The sequence below is a fragment of the Panthera onca genome, chromosome B2 (assembly GCF_046562875.1).
Source record: "Panthera onca isolate mPanOnc1 chromosome B2, mPanOnc1 haplotype 2, whole genome shotgun sequence".
NCBI classification, from domain to species: Eukaryota; Metazoa; Chordata; class Mammalia; order Carnivora; family Felidae; genus Panthera; species Panthera onca.
The window spans coordinates 75,711,406-75,724,762 of NC_138343.1; positions in this window are offsets into that span (position 1 = coordinate 75,711,406).

Genomic DNA, 13,357 nt, shown 5'->3' on the forward strand with positions numbered 1-13,357 from the left:
CATTTGAGTGAAGGAAAGAGACAATAATCACATAATCATCTAAAATTGAAACTGTGCTCTGCAAAGAAGGAGAAGGATACGGTATAATATGCACTTAGAGGGAGATTTGCCCTAGTCAGGTAGGTCTGGAAGGCTTCCCTGAAGAAGGGACCATTCTGCTGAGCTCTGAAGAATGAGTGGGAAATGACAGGGTGGAGAGGTACAACAGAGAATGTCTTCTTTTTGAAAAGGTCGTATGAAGGGAGAGAGCTCAGCTCATTCAAAAACTGCTAGATTGAACAGTAAGAAATCATTGATGTTCAACAGTTTTTGACTTACAAAAGTGGCATTTCGTATAGTTAAACTTGACAAAAGTATGCTAAAGCGGATACAGGACAGAAAGCAAGAGTAGGCTTAGCCTAGGATGATGCTGGGGAGGTAGAGAGTGGCCGCTGACAGAAGGCTTTGTAAGCCATGTTATGGCTCTTGGTCTGGGTCCCAATAGCAACAGGAAGACTCTGAAGATCCACACTGGGTGAAGATGACTCTGGCTGTAGTGTGAACAGCAGGGGTTATTTACACCTAATAGGAAAGAACTGCTGGTGGCCTAGAGCCTTTCTATTCCAAAGAGATGCCTGCAGACAAACAGCTTGGGTATCAGCAAGGAGCCAGTTAGAAATGCAGACCTGCTGAATCAAAATCTGCACGATTATAAGCTCCCAGGTGGTTCATTCACATGCATAGTAATGTCCTGGCTTGGACTACACTGAAGATGGATAGATGGATACAAGGAAATGGGTTCAAGAAATATTTAGAGGGTAAAGGCATATATATTGGTAACAGATTGGCTATGAAGAAGCAGTAAGAGAAAAGAAGGCATGAGATGACTCCTAAATTTCTGACTTGCACAACTGAATGAAGAGAACTTTCTCTGAGATCTGTACACTGTAAAGGACCAGCTTTAGAGGGAATGGTCATGAGCTGAATATGGGGCTTGCTGAGTTTGAGATAATTTTAAAGCATTCAAGTGCAGAATTTGATGCAACAGTTGGATATATGAGGCATAAGTTCTGAGGAGAAATCTGAGCTGGAATTATAAATTTGAGTCATGCACATAGAGGTGAAAGTCAGGCAAGAAAGAAGTAGGAGACGAATGTTTAAGTTAGAGGCAATGATGTGAAGTTCCCAGAGACAAGAGAGAACATCCTTGAATCAAGGAACTGAGAGATCTCATACAGGTTTGAAGTAAAGTGCAGGGATGACTTGATGAGCAATGAAACACAAAGGTAGAGAAGAGTCAGATCATATTGGGCCCCAGAGATCTTCTTAAGGATTTCAGAGATTAGCCAAATATTGATGAGAACATTGATATGGAAGGATCATACAATCAGATTTACTCTCAAAGGATTATCAAGGCTGTTTGTTGACTAGAGAAAGGACTAAAGGGACCATTTGTTGTTTTCTGGAGGAAGAAGCTATGCACTCAGGCACATGATGCTCTAGAACTTTCTTCTGTTGGCTTCTGAGCCATGACCTCTCCACTTATCCATTTCCACTGCCACTGCCTACGACATTATGTGCACTGAAGAGAGGTGAAATGTTTCCCACCAATGTTGCCCTCCATTTTTAGATCACAAAATAGCACTACCTCTGCACTACGATTCAGAGGAATTCTATGAGGTGAAAGGAAACTTTGCTTTCACATGACAACACTTTGAAAATATTATCTAGTTTACCTGTGATGCTTGAGACTTAACTTTCAGAGTCAATATTTAAAGGCATATTTTAAAAATAAAATATAAACAGCTCTTTTTCAATTAATTTCCTTGAAATTAATTAAATGCATAAAATAGACTTCAATTTTTTTGTTATGAAAATCTAACTTTTAACATTTACTCTAAAAAATTAGTTCTATTAAGCCTAAGTATCTGGGGATTTAAAAAATAATAACAAAAATGTGTATCAGTCATGAACTCAAACAGTACCTTGTTCCAAGTTTAATTGGAAAAACTCCTCAGTCAAATGTCAATCATAAATAATAATCTAATCTATCATGTATGGATCTAGAACATAAATGAACTGTAAGTCTAATTTCTACCTCCCATGTATGGGCATCATCCCATCTTTTCCAGCAACCAAAATTGTTGGAAATACACTCTTCCAAAATATCTACTTCTATCTATGCTTCTCAGTTCTATCATGTCTGGTTTTTCTCACCTGGAAATGAAATCTGGCTGTTTGGGGCCCCTGGGTGGCTCAGTCAGTTAAGCGTCTGACTTTAGCTCAGGTCATGATCTCACGGTTCATGAGTTCAAGCCCTGCATCAGGCTCTGTGCTGACAGCTCAGAGCCTGAAGCCTGCTTCGGATTCTGTCTCCCTCTCTCTCTGCCCCTCCCCTGCTCATGCTTTGTCTCTCTTTCTCTCTCAAAGATAAGTAAACATAAAAGAAAGAAAGGAAGGAAGGAAGGAAGGAAGGAAGGGAGAAAGAGATCTGGCTGTTTGAATCCAGAGCACAGATCTTTACCGGCACACTGACTCACTTATCCAAACTGGTATTAGATTTTACCAAAAATACAAAGAAACATGCAAGAAAGGGAACACCACAAAGGCCTTCTGGAATATTTGCTGAGGATTGGAGGCAATCCCTAATAAATTATAACTTTTCATTCTCAACAGGTTATTTATTATTGATTTAACTAGAATGTAAGGAAGCCCCTGCTATGCCTGGTGCCCTCCAGCTCCTGAGCAGGCCAGCCAGCTGATACAGAACTGATAACACAAATAGTAAAACCTGTCTGGATGGCAGCATAGTTATGGGCTCATGCTCTGGAGCCAGAATACCTGGGTTTGAATTCTGACTCCAACATTTATGAACTGTGTAACTCTGGTCAAAACACATACCTTCTCTGTGTCTCAGTTTCCCCAAATGCAAAATGAGGAACTATAGAGTTATTATGAACAATAAGTGACTTAATATTCATAAAGTGTTAGAAGAGTAATGGGACAATGTAAGTCTTTAATTTTTATCTGTTCAAATAACCACAGATTTTCAAAAGGCATCATTAATGATTCTTGAAGTAAAACTTCTCTTCCATCACCTGAGGGTCTTCCCTACCATCATCATGCTCATAAAGCTATAGCTGTAGGTTATAAAGACAGAAAGTTTCTCTAGTCTCGGTAAGATTAGAAAGCACCCATCCCTGGACTCCAGGAAAGGTTCCAGAGGAAATTTGGCCAATCTGAGTCCAGGCTGGCACTTAAAGCCAGTAACTTCAGTGTTTTCTCAAATATGGGATAAGAGAGATGTCTGTGTGTTCCCATTTTCTAGAAGAGCAACAGTTTATGGCTTTAAAGTTTCCTTTAAAATGAAGGCCAAATTGTTCTGATGGTATACAGTGTCATACCCATATAACTTTCTTTATTTAGATGCCACCATTACATAAATGCACGTGCAACCTTCCCTGCCAGCAGTAAAGTGTGCAGAAATTTTGAAAACAGCTTTTCTGCCAGGGTTACCACAATGTCCCATTTATTTTCAGCTCAAGTCTGGGAAAGAAACATGTTAGAGATTTGTGCCAAAAGTGGCTGAACTTGACTTCAGTCAGCCTCCCTTTCATGATTTTTTTTTCAAAGACTAAATGTCAGTGTTTCTCCTAAACCTACTTGGGCAAATTGCCTTTTCTTACAGGACCATGGCCTTCTGGCGGAAATAGTATTACATGGTAAATTGTTCATGTTTGATGTCATTTTTGAAGTAAAATGACCCCAAAGATGAATACATTTACTGCACAGAAACTGTATGATTGGCATATGAAGGAAGATTTCAATATATAAGAAACAGTAATTTCTTGCTCCACAATGATGGGTTACTCTGCCAAGTTCAAAAATTGAATTATTTAGAAAGCATTTGGAAATATTTTCTAACTGTCCATTAGCAAAATCTCAGAAATAACAATTTGTTCTATCCATGAAGGCTTAAGTAATTTTAGAGATCTTTGAGGAACTCCTTCAAACCCAAATTTAAACATTTAAGAAGTAACATGTCAGCTTTAAATGTAATATCAAATATGTTCCAAACTCATTCACTCGATCAGTTTAGTCTAGGAGTGTCCACAGTATTCACTTGGGTTTTTCAGTTTGCTTTGCTTTCATGGTTTGTGTCTTATCTCTATTCTAGTCTCTAACTACCTTTCAAACAGTTTTTTTATATTTACAAAATGAAGGCCAAATCTATACTCGCAAATTGAAGTTGAAAAGTAAAGCACTTTGAGGATAAGTTCAAAGGAAAACTATTTTTCTAGTTACTAGCTTTTTTGAATCATTGACAAGTATTCTCTGATTGTCTATGTTCTCAACTTTTTCTTCATGTTTTGACCCAGACTTCACTAGGTAGACCTGTCCTAAATCCTGGGATATAATAACAAACCTTATCTCATTTAAAATTTCTTATACTAAACAATATTTTCTTGTATTTCCAGTATATACTTCATGTCTTATTCTTTTTTTTTCTTCATGTCTTGTTCTGAATGCAATATTTACATAAAAAATATTTATGTGAAGGGGTGCCTGGCTGGCTCTGTCAGCTAAGCCTTTGACTTTTGATCACAGCTCAGGTCTTGATCTCTGGGTCATGAGTTCAAGCCCCACGTTGGGCTCCACACTGGGTGTGAAGCCTACTTAAAAAAAAAAAAAAAACTTATGTAGAATCCTGCCTTTTTTTATAACTTAATTTAAAAATAATAAAACATGCCAACTTATCAACATATCACCACAGGTTAAAAATGTAATATTAATATAAAAAAGTGAATATACAGAATGTCCTAAACAACTAGATAATAATTATATCTTTTTGTCTTTTTTATTAGATACATCTCAAAATAACCAGCATCTTCACTTTATTTCACATTCACTTAACCTTAAAAAGTAGATTCCTTTTGGGGGGGCCTAGGTGGCTCAGTCTGTTAAGTGTCTGACTCAGTTTTAGGCTCAGGTCATGATCTTGCATATCTTGAGTTCAGGCCCCGCACCAGGCTTTGCACTGATAGTGAAGAGCCTGCTTGGTATTCTCTCTCTCTCTCTCTCTCTCTCTCTCTCCCTCTCTCTCTGCCCCTACCCTGCTGGCATTGTCTGTCTCTCCGAAAATAAATAAATAAACTTAAAAAAAAAAGTAGATTCCTTTTAGAGTCTTTTGGGAAATGGAAATAAATGTGCCTTTTTATTTGAATTTCTAAATTTATAAACCAAAATTCCATCATTTTGCCTTCACTTCAGTGAATTCTAGCTTCCATGTGAGGAAGAGCAAAGAGGGCCCTGACCTCGGGAGTTGGCCTGGCACTGCCAGCTAGGCTGTGCCTTTCTCCTTTTGAACACAAGCAATTTCATAAAACACCAACATCAGCCCAGGCATCCACTGTTTATCAGGACAGAAATAAGAGCACTCCTTGGTCATACCTGAACACAGACATAAACATGAATATGTTCCCCTATCTGGGCTGAATGAGTAATTGCTGCTTTCTCACCAATAGCTTTGCTCTCTCTAGTCTTCACTCCTACTAAGTAGGTTTTACTCAGACACTCAACTGTAGGATTACCCTCCACTTCCTGGCATTATCCAATCCAGAGCAAAGCCCTGCCTCCATGAACTCTCCCCCAAATCCTCTAGTCATTTCTCACACCCTCTTACTGAGATGCCTGCCATCTCCACAGTGTGCATTCTCCCTCACTGAAACAAGTCTATAAACACAGCTTATTCAACTCCAAATGTACTGGTGTTGGACTAAAGGGCATTAACACAAATAAGATGTAAGTTCCAAAACGTGTTTTAAAACACTTTCACTTCAGGTAGAAGGTAATTTTCAATAGTTATATTGTGTGCAGAAATTCCAAGTCCCATGTAAGAATTCTTCTAACCAATTTATGGTGGTTTAATGAAAATTTGAGTTTCTTATAATCCTTTACTAAAGAGAGAGAGAAAGAGAGAGAGAGAGAGAGAGAGAGAGAACCAGGCCCTCATACTAGTCAGTCATTTTTACCTTTGTTGAGATTTCTGTGGGACATTCCCAACACAAATGTGGGCAAGGATGAGGGTAAGGGTGAGCCCACATGGACTATTTAGAAGTCTGAGAGGCTGCCTCCAGTATTCTCTAGGAGAGAAAGGATCGGTCTGGCTGACCATGATCCTAATGCACAACTGTGTGGTGAGGGCGGGGGGTAGGCAGACACATGCCATTTGGCCTAACTTTGGTACATAGTAAGTACGAAGTAAAAATTACTTTTTTTTCTCCTTCCCTCCCTCCCTTCTTCCCTCTCTGCATCCTTCCTTATTTCCTTTCTCAATTTTTTTGTTCCTTTCCCCTCTTCTTCCTTCTCTCATTTTCCCACTTCCTTTCTCTTTTCCTTTCCCTTACAGTTCAGGGAATGAATGCTAGTGAAACACTCTCAAGTTTTGTTTTCAGGAAAAAAAAAACCCAAGACATTGTTCATTTCATAAAACAATACATGAATGTAATGATTTGGGTATAGAATAGCTGAATGATCTTTCATCCCTTAAAGGAAAATTTATATATATTGGAAGATTTCCAATTGGCTTGATCTTATAACTTTCTGACAAAAAAAAAAGTCCAGTTCACTATAAGTAACCTCCCTCCCCTAGATTCCTCCCTTTCTTCAACAAACACACTGGTCCCTTTCCCTCAGAGCAGTGTAAATTGTTCTGCAGCACAAAGGGAGGTGATAAGATTCAAAAAGTCAAAGAAAGTGAAGTGTCCCCCAGTTCTTTCTTTGCAGGCTGGACTCAGGCTTTTTGAAAACACCCCTGTGCTGTGCTTCAGATAAGAGTGCTGAACCCATACTTTCATCAGCAAGGCACAGAGCAGCCTCCCCTGTCTGTGTCCTTCCTCAGGGCTCAGATTTCATTCTGTGCCAGGACTCATACATCACACTCAATTGTGTGTCTCCAGAGCCAACTGAGGAAAGTGCAGAAAAACTACTGTTAACTAGGGAGTAATTACATTTGGCCTAAATTAATTATTGGTCACTCAGGACTGGTGAGCAAGGGCCACACAGATGGCCTCTGACTTGGTTCCCACCTTTGAGGAAAGAAATATTCCAATTTGGTGCACATGACCGCATAAGATAACAAGAGGCAGGTTATTTCTGGTCTACTGGTCTTGGATTTACCATATTTGCTAATATGACATGGGCTTATTTGTGTTAACACTGTAGGTACATTGTATTTTTTTTGGAAAAACATGAATGATAGTCACTTGGGACAGGGGTCATTTCACGGCAGTCAGCATTAGGCCCAGCAAAGTTAAGCCAGGGACCTTTAAAATGCAATTCAGTCAAAAGAACAGGTCATGGATCAATGAGCAGGTGATGGAAGGTGTTCGTGAGGAATTTAGATTAGCGTGAAATTCAAACAAACCACAAGAAACAGGGAAGAGAAAAAGCAGAGCAACCTGGAGATCAGGAAACCACTGTCGCAGCAAGGTAAAGAGGAAGACACTGATAATCCCGGGATTTTATGCCCCATGCAGGTAAGGACTATGATTTCTCATTTATTCTGTATCCCCAGAGGCCAGTGCAGTGGGCAGACACCACATGATAATGAGGTTTCATTAAATTAATCAGTCAATGTGATCTGCTGTTCATTTGTGAATCCATGCTCTTGTTAGAGATCAACATAGAGTGAATTCAGTTGAACAAATACAGCATCTACTATGTGTCAGGCACTGTGCTAGATGCTAGAAAAATATAAGCCATGGCTCCTATTCTCAAGGAATTTACAGTGTAGTGTCTGAGGCAGACACTAGCCACTGTCGTAGGTGTAGTAATAGAAATATGAAGATGGTACACAAGTAGAACAAAGAAATTACTAATTTCTGTCAGGGCAGAACTTCCCAGAAGCAGTTATAAAGTATAGATAGGAATCTATCAGATTGGGCAAAATGGGGAAAGCACAGGAGGAAAAAGAAATAGCATCTGTGAAGGCAGAGAGAAATAAGCCACATAGCTCAGAGAAGAGGTCATTGGTTCATTATTGCTACAGAAAACTGGAGAGCGGCTCATGGGCCGGATCAGCCAGGGCTGTGAATACCAGTGCAAGGAGGCTGAGCCTGGGCCTGGGGAGTGGAGAACCCTAGGAAAGTTGAAAACAGAGAAGTGTCAGATTTGCATTTTAATAAGACAGTTCACCTAGTAGATAAAGAAAAGGCTGCAGAGGGAGAAGATTGGAAACAGGAAGGTCAGGAATGAACACAGAAGTCAATATAACAGATGGAAAGATACAGAACTAAGACAATGATAATGAAAGTGACCAGGAAGAGCTACCTTTAAGAGACATTTGAGAGATGTGATAGCTAAGACCTGATGTCTAGTTGTATATGTCCAGGGATGAAGAACGTAAAGATTATAAATATCTTTGCGTTTTAGGCTTGTGAGACTACGTAGATGTTAAATTACCAACGGGGTTACAGAAAATCAGGTAAAATAGTTGTGCAGGTGGGGGAAATGGGAAAATAGAAAGTTGTTCCAGGAGATGTTGATTTTGACTACTCATTCATGGGACGTTTAGGTGAAAAATTTTAACAGGCAATTAGATTTTAAGGCAAGGTCTATGTTAGAAACACAATTTTCAGGACGATGGATGTAATCATCCAGGAATAGATACAGATTGAGAAAAGAAAAAATAGTAAAGATAAATCTTGGTGAAAACTTATATTTAAGTGAAGAAAGAAGAATTAGTCAAGAAGACCAAGATGGAACAAAGGCTGGAAGGGGGTGCAGTATGGAGTGGCAGATGCTTAGGGAAGAAAGAATTTCAAGGAGAAAGAAGTGGTGAAATGAAGGCTGAAGAGGATAGAAAAACCCAAGTAAGAACTGAATGTAGTTTATCGTATTCAACAATTATGGAGCAATAGGATTATACAAGAGACAAGATTAATGGCCACTTCGAATATAAAGACACATTAACTTGCATAGTATATTATTTTTGAAGAAGCTTGACTGAAGAGGAAAACAGAGGAATAGGGCTTTAGCGAGAGGGGGTTAATGTTTCATAGAAAACTTTTTGTTTGTTTTTCAATGAAAGAGAAACAAACCTGTTTGTAGAGTGAAAGCAGAAGAGAGGAAATAATAAAGCAATATTCTAGAGATGGGGAGAAGAAGGAGAGCATTGATTTTTTAACTGCTTTGAAAGGGAAGAGTTTTTTCTCCTCTGAGCCTCAGAGTGATGGGGTGCATTTGAATGCATTTCCATTTGATGATAATGTAAATCAAAAATAAACAAAAAAATCATACTAGTATTTTCATAATTATCATAGTGTTCAAAGTGACCCAGAGCCATTTTCATTCTCATCAAGGATGTCTTTTTCAAAAAGTTTCTTTGAATACAATACAGTGAAAATCCAAAAATTTTCATCCTTTCTCCTTTATCACAAACTCAAAATATAATTTTTATATTGCATATTCTAAAAATAATACACTGGTAAGTAAAAGCCAAGCTAGTGGGAGCATCTATATTTCAGACTTTTTGAATTAATTAATTCTAGCCATGCTAGAATTTAATTTATCTATTTTAGTAATTAGCATGGGTTCTTATAAAATTATTTTGCAATTATTAGTCACTGATCATAAATTACACTAAATTGCTAAATTCACTGACCAGTCATCCACTTGAGAAACGTTATGTAGACCTAAGCTCAGAGGCCATGGGTACTTGTACAATAGGAAAGCCCAATTCCTCAATATCTGTATAACCACTCAAAATCTGTATAGATCACTTTTGCTAATGCCAGTGGACACCATAATCATATAGCTAACTTTCAAAGGAAGAAATCTAAGTCATCACTGACCTGTTGAGATTTTGATTAGGATTGTTTTGCATCTAAAAATCAACATTAGGAAAATTAGTATCTTTATAATATTTAGTATTCAAATCCATATATATGGTGTATTCCTCCATAAATCAAGGTCTTTTAAAAGTATCTCTTAATTATATTTATAGTTTCTTTATAGAGGTTTTACACATTTTTATTAGATTTGTTCTCACATGTTTGGTGTTTTGATAATATAAACAATGTGGTTTATTTTTGTTAAATGACATTGTTACATAACATTTATAAATAAATGTGTGTATTATAAATGGTATATAATATTTTTGTTATATAACTTGTATATAAAAATTCTAAATACATTTTTTCATGCTAATGCATTATCTGATATTATTTTGCATTTTCCACCTATGAAATCACATTGGGGACATGTAATGACAGCTTTAATTCTTTCCTTTTAGTGCTAATAACTACTCTTTATTTCTTTGCTTAACTGTGTCATCTAAGAACTTCTAGTACAGAGGTGCCTGGTTAGTTTGGTCGGTTAAGTGTCTGACTTCAGCTCAGGTCATGATCTCACCATTCACGAGTTCAAGCCCCACGTCAGGCTCTGGGCTGACAGCTCAGAGTCTGGTGTCTGCTTCAGATTCTGTGTCTCCCTCTCTCTCTGCCCCTCCCCTGCTCACAATCTGTCTCTCTTTCTCTCTCTCAAAAGTAAATAAACATTAAAAAAACATTAAAAAAAAAGAACTTCTAGTACAATGTTGAATAGAAGCAGTGATAATGAGCATCCTTATTTCAAGATATTCTATTTCACTTATATCTGCCATAGGTTTTTATGTTATATATTTATTTCTACGTTTTAAGAAAGTATAGTATACATACTGAAAAGTGCACATGAGTTGACATTGTACTGATTTTTCAAAAACAGAACAATTCATACCTAGCTGCCATATTAAAAAACAGAACATTACCAACCCTTCATGAGCCCCCTTTCTACTCTTCCAAGGCTTACATGCCCTCATGGCTTTATTATTATAAGTATAGCCCACAATCAAGGGGAGAAGAATTAGAACCCGCCTCATGAAGAGAGGGGTATCACAAAATTTGTAGACATTTTTTAAACTGCCACAGTGTGTCCCTTCATTTACTAGGTCTGTAATTTCTCTCAGCAATGTTTTTTAACTTCCAGTGTATAAACTTTCAAATTTTTTGAGACTTGGGTAAATCCTTTTTGTTTTACTTCCTTCCCCCTGTTTTTTTATTGGTAGTATATAAAAATAAAATTATTTTTATATTTTGAGCTCTTATTCTATGACCGTGTTAAATGCATTTTATGATTATAGTAGCTTCTCTGTAGATACCTTAAGATTCTCTAAGTACACAATTATATTGGTCTACAAATAAATAAATGTTCTGTATCATTCATAGTAGAATCAGGAAATAGAAACCATACCATTTATTTTATTAATTTACTCTATGTATTGCAGATCTAAAATAGTTTAAAAAAAAGAACACTAATATATGATAGAGATAACAGTAGCAGGAGATAGATATCACACTCAAGACTTGAGTGAATGAACAAAAGAGGTTAGAATTCATAAACTGGAAAAGCTTAGAGTAGGGACCCCAAGATGTTGAAGTTCAAACCTCTGGAAAAGAAGTGCTGCTCAGTTGGTACAAATGTCTCTAAGTTCAAAGGAGGGCTTCCACTGGTCTGCAACCCCCCCCCCCCGCCACCCGCCCCCAGCTCTGATGTCTCTGAGAGAGCACAAGGAGGCTAGTTCTTTCAAGTGTTGGAAAAACTACAAACTGGACTTGAATGAACTGCGACATTTGGTGTCAAGAAGTGGGTTTGGGGAGCCATGGACAGGAAACAGAAGCAAACAGGAAGTTCACATAAAGCAAACAGGAATAAACAAGTTTCTTCTCCAGTATTATCCTCTAGATTCATTCATAGCACTTGCCTCCCTAGATTCATAGCACCCTCTATTAGCTCTGTTAGAAGCATTTAACAGGTTGCCATTTGGCAAAGAGAAATGTGGAGAATCTCCAGTGTTACAGGGAGAATATATAACAATGGGTTTAAAGCTGAGCAATACTACCTTAATACATGCACAGAGAAACCAGAATAAATTGGGGGACCTCAAACTTAACAGGAATTGGTCCCCTAGGGACATTTGTCAAAGTGTAAACCATCTCTAAAGCAGACAGAGCTTTCAACACTATTATAGGCTAAGGATTAGAATTTAGGATCTTAGTCTCTTAGTTGATAATTTGGAATGGCCAGGAGCACACCAAAAGTAGACTGACTACTACTATATCTGCAATCCAACCCTGACTTACACATCCCTGTTTTATAATGAGAATCATATAGACTGCCAGAGAGAAGAGTGACCCAGTTATCTGAGATATCTACACTTTTGCATATATTCTGCTGGCATTCAAATAAAATTAAGAGACTTGCCAAAGAGGTGGAAGAGGAGGGGAATAAGGAGAAGGAGGGGAGGAGGAGGCCTCATAACCAAAAAACAATAGAAACAAACAAACAATAATAACCAAATCAAAGCAAAGATGATTCAAATATTGAAGTTATCTGATAAGGACTTCAAAATAACTATTATAAATATATTCCAGAAAATAGAAGAAAACATAGATAGAATGAATAGATAGATAAAAGTAACCAGAGAAATGGACATATTATTTTCAAAAGCATCAAATAGACATTCTAGGTCTGAAAATATAATGCCTAAATTAACACATCATTAGATGGGCTTAGCAGTGGACTAGACACAGCAGAAGAAAGGATTAATAAACTGGAAGAAAGCTTAATAAAACAAATACCCAAACTAAAGCACAGAGAAAAAATAATGAAAAACACAGAAAGAATAGTAGAGATATATATGAAAAGGATGAAAATATATATGTATGTATATATACACATATGTATATGTATATATATAATAGGAGTTTTCCCAAACATATGTAATTTCTCAACCCATAAGTTTAAGAAGTGGAATATAACATGATAATTATAATAATATAATTTATATACATACATATTATATATGATAATGATAATAATAATTATTATTATCATATAAATGGAATAACATTACATACATCATAATAAGATTGCTAAAAACCAAAGACCATGAGAGGATTCTTAAAAGCAACCAGAAAAAAACCCCACACTACCTCCAAAGGAGCAACAATAAATGAGAACTGACCTCCAAAAAATATAGGAAGATAGAAGGCAATGAAATGACACCTTTACAATACTGAAAGCAACTCTCCAATCTAGAATTCTATATCCAGAACAAGTATCTTCAACAATGAAAGTAAATTAAGGGGAGGAGCCAAGATGGCAGAACAGCATGGAAGTTTTTTGTGTGTCTCGCATCCATGAAATACAGCCAGACCAACACTAAACCATCCTACACACCTAGAAAAATGATTGGAGGATTAACACAACAATCTGCACAGCCTGAACCACAGAATTCAGCAGGTATGCGGCAGGGAGAGGTGAACTTGGGGAGAGAGAA